Genomic DNA, 14,395 nt, shown 5'->3' with positions numbered 1-14,395 from the left:
TGGGTGGGAGCTGTACATCCTGTTACTTCCAGAACGGGCTGCAAGTTTCCCCACACTGGGCAGGGATCGAACACAGTGTTACTGAGCAATGTACTGGGGTGGGGTACACAGTCCTACATGCTGGGAGGGTAACTGCTCCTGGGTTACAGATCAATGCACTGGGGTGGGATACACAGTCCTACATGCTGGGAGGGTAACTGCTCCTGGGTTACAGATCAATGCACTGGGGTGGTGTACACAGTCCTACATGCTGGGAGGGTAACTGCTCCTGGGTTACAGATCAATGCACTGGTGTGGGGTACACAGTCCTACATGCTGGGAGGGTAACTGCTCCTGGGTTACAGATCAATACACTGGGGTGGTGTACACAGTCTACATGCTGGGAGGGTAACTGCTCCTGGGTTACAGATCAATGCACTGGGGTGGTGTACGCAGTACTACATGCTGGGAGGGTAACTGCTCCTGGGTTACAGATCAATGTACTGGGATGAGGTACACAGTCCTACATGCTGGGAGGGTAACTGCTCCTGGGTTACAGATCAATGCACTGGGGTGATGTACACAGTCCTACATGCTGGGAGGGTAACTGCTCCTGGGTTACAGATCAATGTACTGGGGTGGTGTACATAGTCCTACATGCTGGGAGTGTAACTGCTCCTGGGTTACAGATCAATGCACTGGGGTGGGGTACACAGTCCTACATGCTGGGAGGGTAACTGCTCCTGGGTTACAGATCAATGCACTGGGGTGGGGTACACAGTCCTATATGCTGGGAGGGTAACTGCTCCTGGGTTACAGGTCAATGTACTGCAGTGGTGTACACAGTCCTAAATGCTGGGAGGGTAACTGCTCCTGGGTTACAGATTAATTCCCGGGTGATCACTGCACATCCTGCTGTGCTGGTCAGACTATCTGTGGTTTATAGAGAATGCAATGATGTGGTCAGTGCAGCTCCCCATGCTGGATGGATATGTGGCCTTTGCACAGTACATCATGTTGGTGGGGTGGATAGGGGGGTAAGGTCATGGACAGGTCAAGGAATTCCTCGGAACGTTCTGTCCCCAACATTCTATAACTGCCAATCCCCGGAACGTTCTGTCCCCGACATTCTATAACTGCCATTCCTCGGAACGTTCTGTCCCCAACATTCTATAACTGCCATTCCCCGGAACGTTCTGTCCCCGACATTCTATAACTGCCATTCCCCGGAACGTTCTGTCCCCGACATTCTATAACTGACATTACCCGGAACGTTCTGTCCCCGACATTCTATAACTGCCATTCCCCGGAACGTTCTGTCCCCGACATTCTATAACTGACATTCCCCGGAAAGTTCTGTCCCCGACATTCTATAACTGCCATTCCCCGGAACGTTCTGTCCCCGACATTCTATAACTGACATTCCCCGGAACGTTCTGTCACCAACATTCTATAACTGACATTCCCCGGAACGTTCTGTCCCCGACATTCTATAACTGACATTCCCCGGAACGTTCTGTCCCCGACATTCTATAACTGACATTCCCCGGAACGTTCTGTCCCCGACATTCTATAACTGACATTACCCGGAACGTTCTGTCCCCGACATTCTATAACTGACATTCCCCGGAACGTTCTGTCCCCGACATTCTATAACTGACATTCCCCGGAACGTTCTGTCACCAACATTCTATAACTGACATTACCCGGAACGTTCTGTCCCTGACATTCTATAACTGACATTCCCCGGAACGTTCTGTCCCCGACATTCTATAACTGACATTCCCCGGAACGTTCTGTCCCCGACATTCTATAACTGACATTCCCCGGAACGTTCTGTCCCCGACATTCTATAACTGACATTCCCCGGAACGTTCTGTCACCGACATTCTATAACTGACATTCCCCGGAACGTTCTGTCCCTGACATTCTATAACTGACATTCCCCGGGACATTCAATCCCTGACATTGTTTGTGAACGGCCGGACGTCAGTGAATTGAACAAACGATAAGATCCCGAGGGAAGCGATCCCGTTCCAGGGAGAAGGAGACACTGTTCCGAAGGACCCTCAGGCAGTTAAAGGGGTGAATACATTTTCCCTGCGTTTACATTTCTCCACGACACAGGATCGACCACAATTTAGACCAAAATACAGAAATTCCCAAACTCTGTTTGTCTTAGGAAACTGGGAGAGAATCCTTCAGGACAGCAACGTTTCCACCCTCCGTATTAGGAACTGGGAAGGAGTGACCTGTGTCTGTTCTCGAGCGATCGAGTGTGTGGGAATGTTCTAGAAACCATCTGTCCTTATGGATGTGTCTCTGTGTGTTTGGGGAGGGAGGGTTTCTTGTGGTTTATGTCACATTTTTGTCAGTAATTCCGACCTTCCCATCTGTTATTCCAGCTCCAATTATTTTAATAAATCCCTGAATACAGGGACACATTTGAAAATCTCACTGGGTCCCTGATCAAACGGGTCCCTTTGCCTCCAGGCTGATGGATAATGGGTTTGTTTTCCTTCCTCACAGTTAACGTCGTGACCATCTACGTCCTGCTTTATAAAGATTGTGGATTGTCTCCATGTGTCAGACGTTACCTGGGGGCCATGGCAGCGGCGGATCTCCTGGTCATTATCCTCGACCTGATCCTGAGACACATTCCCATTGTTTATCGGGAACAGTTTTATTTCCTGTACTCCGTCCCCGTGTGTAATATCCACGCCGTCCTGCTTTATGCAGCCACTGACTGCTCTGTCTGGTTCACCGTCACTTTCACCTTTGATCGGTTTGTGGCCATTTGTTGCCAGAAGTTGAAAAGTAAATATTGCAGTGAGAAAACGGCGGCTGTGGTTCTGGGAGCAGTGACTGTGCTGAGCTGTTTAAAGAACATTTCCTGGTATTTTATGCTCGAGGCTCGGTATTGGCTGGTGAACTCCCCCTGGTTTTGTGAGGTAACACTCGCTGTTCTATCCTCCAGTGTCTGGGTCACAATCGAGTCCCTCCACCACATTCTAACCCCGTGTGTCCCATTTCTCCTGATTCTGCTGCTCAATGTTCTCACCGTCAGACACATTTTAGTGACCAGCAGAGCCCGCAGGAGACTCCGCGCTCACACCAATGGGGACGCTCAGTCTGACACTGAAATGAGAAACCGAAAAAAATCCATCATTTTACTGTTTGTGATCTCGGCCAATTTCATCCTGTTATGGTCAACGTTAATGCTGTATTCTATATGGGCCCGGATGTGGTTTATTGGGTATCAGTCTGTGTCTCTCCATCCCTTTGTGCGGGAATTGGGCTTCATGCTGCAGCTCCTCAGTTGCTGCACAAACACCGCGATTTATGCCGTGACCCAGACTAAGTTCAGGCAGCAGCTGAAGAATGTGCTGAAATATCCCTTCCCCCAAATCCATCCATCCATCAAATTCCCTCATTAATCACACCATCCGGGATTTTCTCATTTCAGTTCAGTGTTTCAGCGATGGAGCAGCCTGTCACTCTGGTAACAGACTGAGGGTAGCGCTGGTTTGTCCATCCTTATCCCACAGGGGGGTTACAGGGAAACATTTCAATGTTTCTCACAACTCAGGGGCCAGTGAGAAAAGGCACCATCCCACTGACTGTATCCATCACTTCCATTTGTAACCAATAAAAATGTTGATTAAAGCGTGCCGAGCAGCAGAGTGACCGATGTTGTTGTGTGTCTTTGTGTTGGAGAAGCTGAGCTGGAGAGAGACAGACTCAGCCCCAAGTCCTGGTCCTCAGGGAAGGGGAGGGCACCGCGCCCTGAGCTCAGGAGCTGGGTTTAACACCCTCTGTCCCCCCACTCCAACCTGGACTCCCCATTTCATCTTCCCCCAACTTTCTACTCAAATCTCTCCCTCTTTCTCACCACCCCTCCTCTTCCCTCTCTCACCACCCCTCCTCTACTCCCTCTCTCCCCCTCTCTCACACACACACCCAACCCCAGTTTCTCCACCTGCCTCCACTCTCCCCTTTCCCCTCACCCTCACTCTCTCTGTCCTGCCGTCTCTGCCTCCCTCCAGCAGTTCCATCTATACCCCATTATCCCCCTCTCCTACATCCCATATCTCCCACCCCCCACCACAGGCAGCCTCACGACCAATCACCCCCCACCCCCCAGTCTCTGGGTCAGAGGAAGAGGGCAGGACCAGGAAAGCAGATTGTGACTGAGGGAGAGGGAGGGAGGGAGAGAGATTCAGTCAGAGACAAACAGAGGAAGTGGGGACAGAGAGAGACACTGATTGAGGGGGTCAAGAGTGAGAGGGCGGAGCGAGAGTGAAGGAGCGGGGGGAGAGAGAGAGGGGGCAAGGGAGAGATAGGGTGAGATACTGGAGTGCGAGAGAGGGGAGGGAGGGAGGGGAGGGAGAGAACGAGGGAGGGAGAGGTGGGAGGGAGGGGAGGGAGAGAGCGAAGGAGGGAGAGGGCGAGAGAGGGGAAAGGAGACAGGGGAGGGAGGGAGGGGAGGGAGAGAGAGAGGGAGGGAGAGGGCGAGAGAGGGGATGGGAGAGAGGGGAGGGAGGGGAGGGAGAGAGAGAGGGAGGGAGAGGGCGACAGAGGGGATGGGAGAGAGGGGAGGGAGGGAGGGGAGAGAGACGGCGAGAGAGGGGATGGGAGAGAGGGGAGGGAGGAAGGGGAGAGAGAGAGGGGGAGAGAGACGGCGAGAGAGGGGATGGGAGAGAGGGGAGGGAGGAAGGGGAGAGAGAGAGAGGGAGGGAGAGGGCGAGAGAGCGCAGAGTGGAAGGGAGAGGACGAGAGAGGGGAGCGAGAGTGGGAAGGGCGAGAGATGGTAGAGGTTGAGAGAGGGGAGGACGAGAGAGGGGAGGGAAGGAGGGGAGGGCGAGAGAGGGGAGCATGAGAGAGGAGGGTGAGAGCGAGGAGGGCGAGAGAGGGCAGTGTGATAGACGGTAGGGCGAGAGAGGGGAGGGCAAGAGAGGGGAGACCGGGAGAGGAGAGGGAAGGGAGGGGGAGGGCGAGACAGGGAGGAGGGCGAGAAAGGGGGAGGGTGAGAGAGGTAGGTGCGAGAGAGGGGGGATGGTGGGAGTGGGGGGTGCAAGAGAGGGGGAGCGAGGTGAAGGTGAGAGGGATGGAGAGGGAGAGAGAGCGGAGGGCGATAGAGGGGAGGGAGGGGAGGGGCAAGAGAAGGGTGAGGGTGAGAGGGGGGAGTGTGAGAGAGGGGGGATGGCGAGAGAGGGGAGTGAAGGACGTGAGGGCGAGAAGGAAGGGGAGGACGAGAGAGGGGAGGGCGAGACGGCGGGGAGGGCGTGAGAGATGAGGGAAGGAGGGGGAGGGTGAGAGGGAGAGAGGGAGCAAGAGAGAGTAGGGAGGGAGGGGAGGGCGAGAGAAGGGTGAGAGTGAGGAAGGGGAGGACGAGAGAGGAGGAGGGCAAGAGAGGGGGAGAGGGAGGGGAGGCGAGAGTGACGGAGAGGGTGCGAGAGGGGAGTGAAGCGAGGGTGAGAGGTGGGGAGAGGGCGAGAGACAAGGGCGAGTGAGGGGAGGGAGAGGGTGGAGGGCAAGAGGGGGATGGAGGCAGGGGAGGGAGAGCGAAGGGTGGGAAGGGAGGGCAAGAGGAAGGGAGAGGGTGAGAGAGGGGACGGAGGGAGGGGAGGGCGAGAGGAAAGGAGAGGTTGAGAAAGGTGAGGGAGCACGAGTGAGGGGGAAGGCAAGAGAGGGGGAGGGCGAGAGAGGGGGAGAGGGAGGGGAGGGCGAGAGGGAGGGAGAGTGGGAGAGAGGTGAGGGAGGGTGTGGAGTGCGAGATAGGTGAGAGGGAGGGTGTGGAGGGCGAGAGAGGTGGAGAGGGAGGGGCGAGAGAGAGAGGGGAGAGGTTGAGAGAGGGGAAGACGAGAAAGGGGCGGTAGGGAGGGGAGCGCAAGAGAGAGGGAGAGTGTAAGACGGGAGTGTAAGAGAGGGGAGTGCGAGAGAGGAGGAGGGCGAGAGAGACGAGGACCAGAGAGGGAAGGGCAAGAGAGAGGGGAGAACGAGTGAGGGGGACAGAGAGAGGGGGGACAGAGAGAGGGGGACAGAGAGAGGGGGCAGAGAGGGAGGGAGACAGAGAGAAGGGGGACAGAGAGAGGGTACAGAGCGACGGGGGGACAGAGAGAAGGGGGACAGAGTGAGGGGGGCACAGAGCGAGGGGGGCACAGAGCGAGGGGGGACAGAGCGAGTGGGGGACAAAGCGAGGGGACAGAGAGAAGGGGGACAGAGAGAGGGGGGACATAGCGGGGGGGACAGAGCGGGGGCGGACAGAGAGGGGGGTCAGAGAGAGGGGGACAGAGAGAGGGTGGACAGAGAGAGGGGGATAGAGGGGGGAACAGAGAGGGGGGAATAGAGAGGGGGGGACAGAGAGGTGGGGACCAAAGAAGTAGGGACAGAGAGAGGGGTCAGAGAGAGGGGTGTCAGAGAGCGGGGATCAGAGAGCGGGGGACAGAGAGAGTGGGGTCAGAGAGAGTGGGGTCAGAGAGAGGGTGGACAGGGAGAGGGTGGACAGACAGAGTGGGACAGAGAGAGGGGGATAGAGGGGGGAACAGAGAGGGGGAATAGAGAGGGGGGGACAGAGAGGTGGGGACCAAAGAAGTAGGGACAGAGAGAGGGGACAGAGAGAGTGGGGTCAGAGAGCGGGGATCAGGGAGAGGGTGGACAGACAGAGTGGGACAGAGAGAGGGGGAAGAGAGAAGGGGACAAGATGATGAGGGGACAAGATGATTAGGGGTTTAGGTCGGGTTGACCATGAGAACCTTTTTCCACGTATGAAGTCAGCTATTACGAGGGGGCATAGCTTTAGATTAAGGGGTGGTAGGTATAGGACTGATGTTAGGGGTAGATTCTTTACTCAGCGAGTTCATGGAATGCCCTGCCAGTAGCAGTGGTGGACTCTCCCTCTTTATGGGAGTGGGGAAGGAGAAGGGGAAGGAGATGGGGGAAGGAGAGGGTGGGAAGGAGAGGGGGGAAGTAGATGGGGAAGGAGGGGTGGAAGGAAGGGGAAGGAATGGGAGGAAGGAGAGGGGTGGGAAGGAAGGGGATGGGGAGGAAGGGGGAAGGGGATGGGGGAAGGCTGGAAATAAAGGAGGAAGGAGATGGGGGAAGGAGAGGGGGGTAAGTAAGGGGAAGGAGATAGGGCAAGGAGGTGGGGTGGTAAGGAGATAGGGGAACGAGAGGGGGAGGGAAGGACAAGGGGGAATGAGAAGGTGGGATAAAAGGGGGAAGGAGAGTGTGTGAAGGAGATAGGGGGAAGGAGAGGGGGGGAAGGAAGGGGGAAGGACATAGGAGGGAGGAGGGGGGAAGGAGATGGGGGAAGGAGATGGGGGAAGGAGGGGGCGAAGGAAGGGAGACGGAGAGTGGGAAGGAGACAGTGGGGAGGAGAGGGGGAGAAGCAGATGGGGGAAGGAGACGGGGTGGAAAGAAGCGGGAAGGGAGAGGGGGGAAGGAGGTAGTGGGAAAGGAGATGGGGGAAGGAGAGGGGGGAAGGAGATGGGGGAACAAGAGGGGCAGGGAAGGAGATAGGGGAAGGAGAGGGGGGTGAAGGACAGGGGAAGGAGATGGGGTAAGGAGAGGGGGGAAGGAAGGGGGAAGGAGGGGGAAGGAAGGGGCGAAGGAAGGGGGAAGGAGAGGGGGGAAGGAGAGGGAGGGAAGGAGATAGTGGTGAAGGAGAGTGGGGGTATTGTGAGAGGGGAAGGAGAGGGAGGCAAGGAGATCAGGGGAAGGAGAGTGGGGGGAAGGAAGGGCGAAGGAGATGGGGGAAGGAAAGGGGAGGACGGAGATTGGGGGACGGAGATGGGGGTAGGAGATGGGAGGGAAGGTGGGGGGGAAGGAGAGGGGGAAGGAAGGGGGAAGCAGAGGGGGGGGAAGGAGGGGGGAAGGAGATGGGGAAGGAGAGTGGGGGGAAAGAGAGGGGGAAGAAGATAAATCCGCTAAATCCTTCCCCTTCCTTACCCCCTTCCTTCCCCATCTCCTTCTAACTTCCTTCCCCCTTTCTCCTTCTTCCCTATCTCCTTCCCCTTCCTTCCTCCCTATCTCCTTCCCCCCATCTCCTTCCCCCATCACCTTTCCCCTTCCTTCACCCCATCTCCTTCTTCGCTAAATCCTTCCCCCTTCCTTACCCCCTTCGTTCCCCACCTCCTTCTAACTCCTTCTCCTTTCCTCCTTCTTCCCTATCTCCTTTCCCCTTCCTTCCTCCCTATCTCCTTCTCCCCTATCTCCTTCCCCTTCCTTCCCCTATGTCCTCTTCCCCTATCTCCTACCCACTTATCTCATTCTCCCTATCTCCTTCCCCCTTCCTTCCCCCATCTCCTTCTTCCCTATCTCCTTCCTCCATCTCCTTCCCCCCATCTCCTTCCCCCATCTCCTTCCCCCATTCCTTCCACCCCTATCTCCTCACCCCATCTCCTTCCCCCTTCCCACCCCCATCTCATTCCCCCTTCCCACCCCCATCTCCTTCCCCCTTCCACCCCCATCTCCTTCCACCTTCCCACCCCCATCTCCTTCCCCCATTCCTTGCCCCCATCTCCTTCTCCCCATCTCCTACCCCCTTATCTCCTTCCACCCATCTCCTTCCTCCCTCTCCTTCCCCCATCTCCTTCCTCCTTCCATCCCTCATCTCCTTCCTCCCTCTCCTTCCCCCATCTCCTTCCTCCTTCCATCCACCCAGCTCCTTCCGCCCTCTCCATCCCCCATCTCTTTTCCCCATCTCCTTCCCCCTTCCTACCCCTTCTACCTCTTTCCTCCAGCTCCTTCCCCCATCTCCTTCCCCTTCCTTCCCCCCTATATCCTTCACCATTTCCTTACCCCTCCCTCCCCATCTCCTTCCCCCTCCTTCCCCATCTCCTTCCCCTATCTCCTTCCCCCTTCCTTCCCCCATCTCCTTCCCCCCCTCTATCCTTCCCCAATCCTTCTCCCCCAAATATTCTTCCCCCCATCTCCTTCTCCCTTCCTTCCCCCATCTCCTTCCCCTAGCTCCTTCCCCCTACTACTTCTCCCCACTCTCCTTCCCCCATCTCCTCCCCCATCTCCTTCCCCCCACTCTCCTTCCCCTCCATCTCCTTCACCCTGATCTCCTTCCCCTTATCTCCTTTCCCCTATCTCCTTCCCCCATCTCCATCCCCCTTCCGTCCCTCCATCTCCTTCCCCCTTCCTACCCCCCAACTCCCTTCCCCATCTCCTTCCCCCTTTCTCCTTCCCCCTAACGCCATCCCCCTTACTACCCCACCCATCTCCTTCGCCCTATCACCTTTCCCCTTCCTTTCCCCATCTCCTTCTCCCTAAATCCTTCCCCCTTCCTTACCCCCCTCCTTCCCCCATCTCCTTCTCACTTCCTTCCCCCTTTCTCCTTCCGCCCATCTCCTTCCCCCATCACCTTTCCCCTTCCTTCCCCCATCTCCTTCTCTGTTAAATCCTTCCTCTTCCTTACCCCCTTCCTTCCCCATCTCCTTCTAACTTCCTTCCCCCTTTCTCCTTCTTCCCTATCTCCTTCCCCTTCCTTCCTCCCTATCTCCTTCCCCCATCTCCTTCCCCTATCACCTTTCCCCTTCCTTCCCCCATCTCCTTCTCCGCTAAATCCTTCCCCCTTCCATACCCCCTTCCTTCCCCATCTCCTTCTAACTTCCTTCCCCCTTTCTCCTTCTTCCCTATCTCCTTCCCCTTCCTTCCTCCCTATCTCCTTCCCCCCATCTCCTTCCCCCTATCACCTTTCCCCTTCTTCACCCCATCGCCTTCTTCGCTAAATCCTTCCCCTTCCTTACCCCCTTCGTTCCCCACCTCCTTCTAACTTCCTTCTCCCTTTCTCCTTCTTCCCTATCTCCTTTCCCCTTCCTTCCTCCCTATCTCCTTCTCCCCTATCTCCTCCCCCTTCCTTCCCCTATGTCCTCTTCCCTATCTCCTACCCACTATCTCATTCTCCCTATCTCCTTCCCCTTCCTTCCCCATCTCCTTCTCCCTATCTCCTTCCTCCATCTCCTTCCCCCATCTCCTTCCCCATCTCCTTCCCCCATTCCTTCCACCCCTATCTCCTCACCCCTATCTCCTTCCCCTTCCCACCCCCATCTCATTCCCCCTTCCCACCCCCATCTCCTTCCCCCTTCCCACCCCCATCTCCTTCCACCTTCCCACCCCCATCTCCTTCCCCCATTCCTTGCCCCATCTCCTCTCCCCATCTCCTACCCCCTATCTCCTTCCACCCATCTCCTTCCTCCCTCTCCTTCCCCCATCTCCCTTCCCCTTCCATCCCCCATCTCCTTCCTCCCTCTCCTTCCCCCATCTCCTTCCTCCTTCCATCCCCCCATCTCCTTCCTCCCTCTCCTTCCCCCATCTCCTTCCTCCTTCCATCCACCCAGCTCCTTCCGCCCTCTCCATCCCTCATCTCTTTTCCCCATCTCCTTCCCCCTTCCTACCCCCTTCTACCTCTTTCCTCCAGCTCCTTCCCCCATCTCCTTCCCCCTTCCTTCCCCCCTATATCCTTCACCCATTTCCTTACCCCTCCCTCCCCATCTCCTTCCCCCCTCCCCCCCCCCACCCCCCACCCCCCCCCCCCCCCCACCCCCCCCCCAACCCCCAACCCCCCACCACCCCCCCCCCCCCCCCCCCCCCCCCCCCCCCCCCCCCCCCCCCCCCCCCCCCCCCCCCCCCCACCCCCCCCCCCCCCCCCCCCTCCCCCCCCCCCCCCCCCCCTCCCTTCCCCTATCTCCTTCCCCCTTCCTTCCCCCCATCTCCTTCCCCCCCTCTATCCTTCCCCAATCCTTCTCCCCCCATATTCTTCCCCCCATCTCCTTCTCCCTTCCTTCCCCCATCTCCTTCCCCCTAGCTCCTTCCCCTACTACTTACCCCACTCTCCTTCCCCCATCTCCTTCCCCCCATCTCCTTCCCCTCCATCTCCTTCCCCCGATCTCCTTCCCCACATCTCCTTTCCCCTATCTCCTTCCCCCATCTCCATCCCCCTTCCGTCCCTCCCATCTCCTTCCCCCTTCCTACCCCCCAACTCCTTCCCCCCATCTCCTTCCCCCTTTCTCCTTCCCCCTAACGCCATCCCCTTTACTACCCCACCCATCTCCTTCGCCCTATCACCTTTCCCCTTCCTTTCCCCATCTCCTTCTCCCCTAAATCCTTCCCCCTTCCTTACCCCCCTCCTTCCCCCATCTCCTTCTCACTTCCTTCCCCCTTTCTCCTTCCGCCCATCTCCTTCCCCCATCACCTTTCCCCTTCCTTCCCCCATCTCCTTCTCCGTTAAATCCTTCCCTCTTCCTTACCCCCTTCCTTCCACATCTCCTTCTAACTTCCTTCCCCCTTTCTCCTTCTTCCCTATCTCCTTCCCCCTTCCTTCCTCCCTATCTCCTTCCCCCATCTCCTTCTCCTATCACCTTTCCCCTTCCTTCCCCCATCTCCTTCTCCGCTAAATCCTTCCCCCTTCCTTACCCCCTTCCTTCCCCATCTCCTTCTAACTTCCTTCCCCCTTTCTCCTTCTTCCCTATCTCCTTCCCCCTTCCTTCCTCCCTATCTCCTTCCCCCCATCTCCTTCCCCCTATCACCTTTCCCCTTCCTTCCCCCCATCTCCTTCTTCGCTAAATCCTTCCCCCTTCCTTACCCCCTTCGTTCCCCATGCTCCTTCTAACTTCCTTCTCCCTTTTTCCTTCTTCCCTATCTCCTTTCCCCTTCCTTCCTCCCTATCTCCTTCTCCCCTATCTCCTTCCCCCTTCCTTCCCCTATGTCCTCTTCCCCTATCTCCTACCCACTTATCTCATTCCCCCTATCTCCTTCCCCCTTCCTTCCCCTATGTCCTCTTCCCCTATCTCCTACCCACTTATCTCATTCTCCCTATCTCCTTCCCCCTTCCTTCCCCCATCTCCTTCTTCCCTATCTCCTTCCTCCATCTCCTTCCCCCCATCTCCTTCCCCCATCTCCTTCCCCCATTCCTTCCACCCCTATCTCCTCACCCCTATCTCCTTCCCCCTTCCCACCCCCATCTCATTCCCCCCTTCCCACCCCCATCTCCTTCCCCTTCCCACCCCCATCTCCTTCCACCTTCCCACCCCCATCTCCTTCCCCCATTCCTTGCCCCCATCTCCTTCTCCCCATCTCCTACCCCCTTATCTCCTTCCACCCATCTCCTTCCTCCCTCTCCTTCCCCCATCTCCTTCCTCCTTCCATCCCCCATCTCCTTCCTCCCTCTCCTTCCCCCATCTCCTTCCTCCTTCCATCCCCCATCTCCTTCCTCCCTCTCCTTCCCCCATCTCCTTCCTCCTTCCATCCACCCAGCTCCTTCCGCCCTCTCCATCCCCCATCTCTTTTCCCCATCTCCTTCCCCCTTCCTACCCCTTCTACCTCTTTCCTCCAGCTCCTTCCCCCATCTCCTTCCCCCTTCCTTCCCCCCTATATCCTTCACCCATTTCCATACCCCTCCCTCCCCATCTCCTTCCCCCTCCTTCCCCCATCTCCTTCCCCTATCTCCTTCCCCCTTCCTTCCCCCATCTCCTTCCCCCTCTATCCTTCCCCAATCCTTCTCCCCCCATATTCTTCCCCCCATCTCCTTCTCCCTTCCTTCCCCCATCTCCTTCCCCCTAGCTCCTTCCCCCTACTACTTTCCCCACTCTCCTTCCCCCATCTCCTTCCCCCCATCTCCTTCCCCTCCATCTCCTTCCCCCGATCTCCTTCCCCACATCTCCTTTCCCCTATCTCCTTCCCCCATCTCCATCCCCCTTCCGTCCCTCCCATCTCCTTCCCCCTTCCTACCCCCCAACTCCTTCCCCCATCTCCTTCCCCCTTTCTCCTTCCCCCTAACGCCATCCCCTTTACTACCCCACCCATCTCCTTCGCCCTATCACCTTTCCCCTTCCTTTCCCCATCTCCTTCTCCCCTAAATCCTTCCCCCTTCCTTACCCCCCTCCTTCCCCCATCTCCTTCTCACTTCCTTCCCCCTTTCTCCTTCCGCCCATCTCCTTCCCCCATCACCTTTCCCCTTCCTTCCCCCATCTCCTTCTCCGTTAAATCCTTCCCTCTTCCTTACCCCCTTCCTTCCACATCTCCTTCTAACTTCCTTCCCCCTTTCTCCTTCTTCCCTATCTCCTTCCCCCTTCCTTCCTCCCTATCTCCCTCCCCCATCTCCTTCCCCTATCACCTTTCCCCTTCCTTCCCCCATCTCCTTCTCCGCTAAATCCTTCCCCCTTCCTTACCCCTTCCTTCCCCATCTCCTTCTAACTTCCTTCCCCCTTTCTCCTTCTTCCCTATCTCCTTCCCCCTTCCTTCCTCCCTATCTCCTTCCCCCCATCTCCTTCCCCCTATCACCTTTCCCCTTCCTTCCCCCCATCTCCTTCTTCGCTAAATCCTTCCCCCTTCCTTACCCCCTTCGTTCCCCATCTCCTTCTAACTTCCTTCTCCCTTTTTCCTTCTTCCCTATCTCCTTTCCCCTTCCTTCCTCCCTATCTCCTTCTCCCCTATCTCCTTCCCCCTTCCTTCCCCTATGTCCTCTTCCCCTATCTCCTACCCACTTATCTCATTCCCCCTATCTCCTTCCCCCTTCCTTCCCCCATCTCCTTCTTCCCTATCTCCTTCCTCCATCTCCTTCCCCCCATCTCCTTCCCCCATCTCCTTCCCCCATTCCTTCCACCCCTATCTCCTCACCCCTATCTCCTTCCCCCTTCCTTCTGCCCCAATCTCCTTCCCCCATCTCCTTCCCCCCTTCCTTCCCCTCCTATCTCCTTCCCCCTATCTCCTTCCCCATCTCCTTCCCCCTTCCTTTCCCCCCATATCCTTCCCCCCTATCTCCTTCCCTCTATCTCCTTTCCCCTTCCTACCCCCATCTCCTTCTCCCTTATATTCTTCCTCCCTCTCCTTCCCCCATCTCCTTCCCCCATCTCCTTCCCCGTTCCTTCCCCCCATCTCCTTCCCCCATCTCCTTCCCACTTCCTTTCCCCTATCTCCTTCCCCCTTCCTTCCCCATCTCCTTCCCCCTCTCCTCCCCCCACATCTCCTTCCCCCTTCCTTCCCCCCTACCTCCTTCCCCCCATCTTGTTCCCCCTTCCTTCCCCCCCGTCTCCTTCCCCCATCTGCTTCCCCTTCCTTCCCCACTTCTCCTTCCCCCATCTCCTTCCCCCTTCCTTCCCTCCCATCTCCTTCCCCCTTCCAACACCCCCATCTCCTTCCCCCTTCATTCCCCCATCTCCTTCTCCCCTATCTCCATCCCACCCTCTCCTTCCCCATCTCCTTCTTCCTTCCCCCTTTCTCCTTCTCCCCTATCTCCTTCCCCCTTCCTTCCCCCATCCCCTTCCTCCCCCATCTCCTTCTTCCCTATCTCCTACCCCCTTATCTCTTCCCCCTATCTCCTTCCCCATCTCCTTCCCCCTTCCTTCCCCCATCTCCTTCTCCCCTATCTCCTTCCTCCCTCTCCTTCCCCCATCTCCTTCCCCTTTCCTTC

The sequence above is a fragment of the Chiloscyllium punctatum genome, unplaced genomic scaffold (genome assembly GCF_047496795.1).
Source record: "Chiloscyllium punctatum isolate Juve2018m unplaced genomic scaffold, sChiPun1.3 scaffold_174, whole genome shotgun sequence".
NCBI lineage: Eukaryota > Metazoa > Chordata > Chondrichthyes > Orectolobiformes > Hemiscylliidae > Chiloscyllium > Chiloscyllium punctatum.
This window is presented reverse-complemented; position numbering follows the sequence as displayed.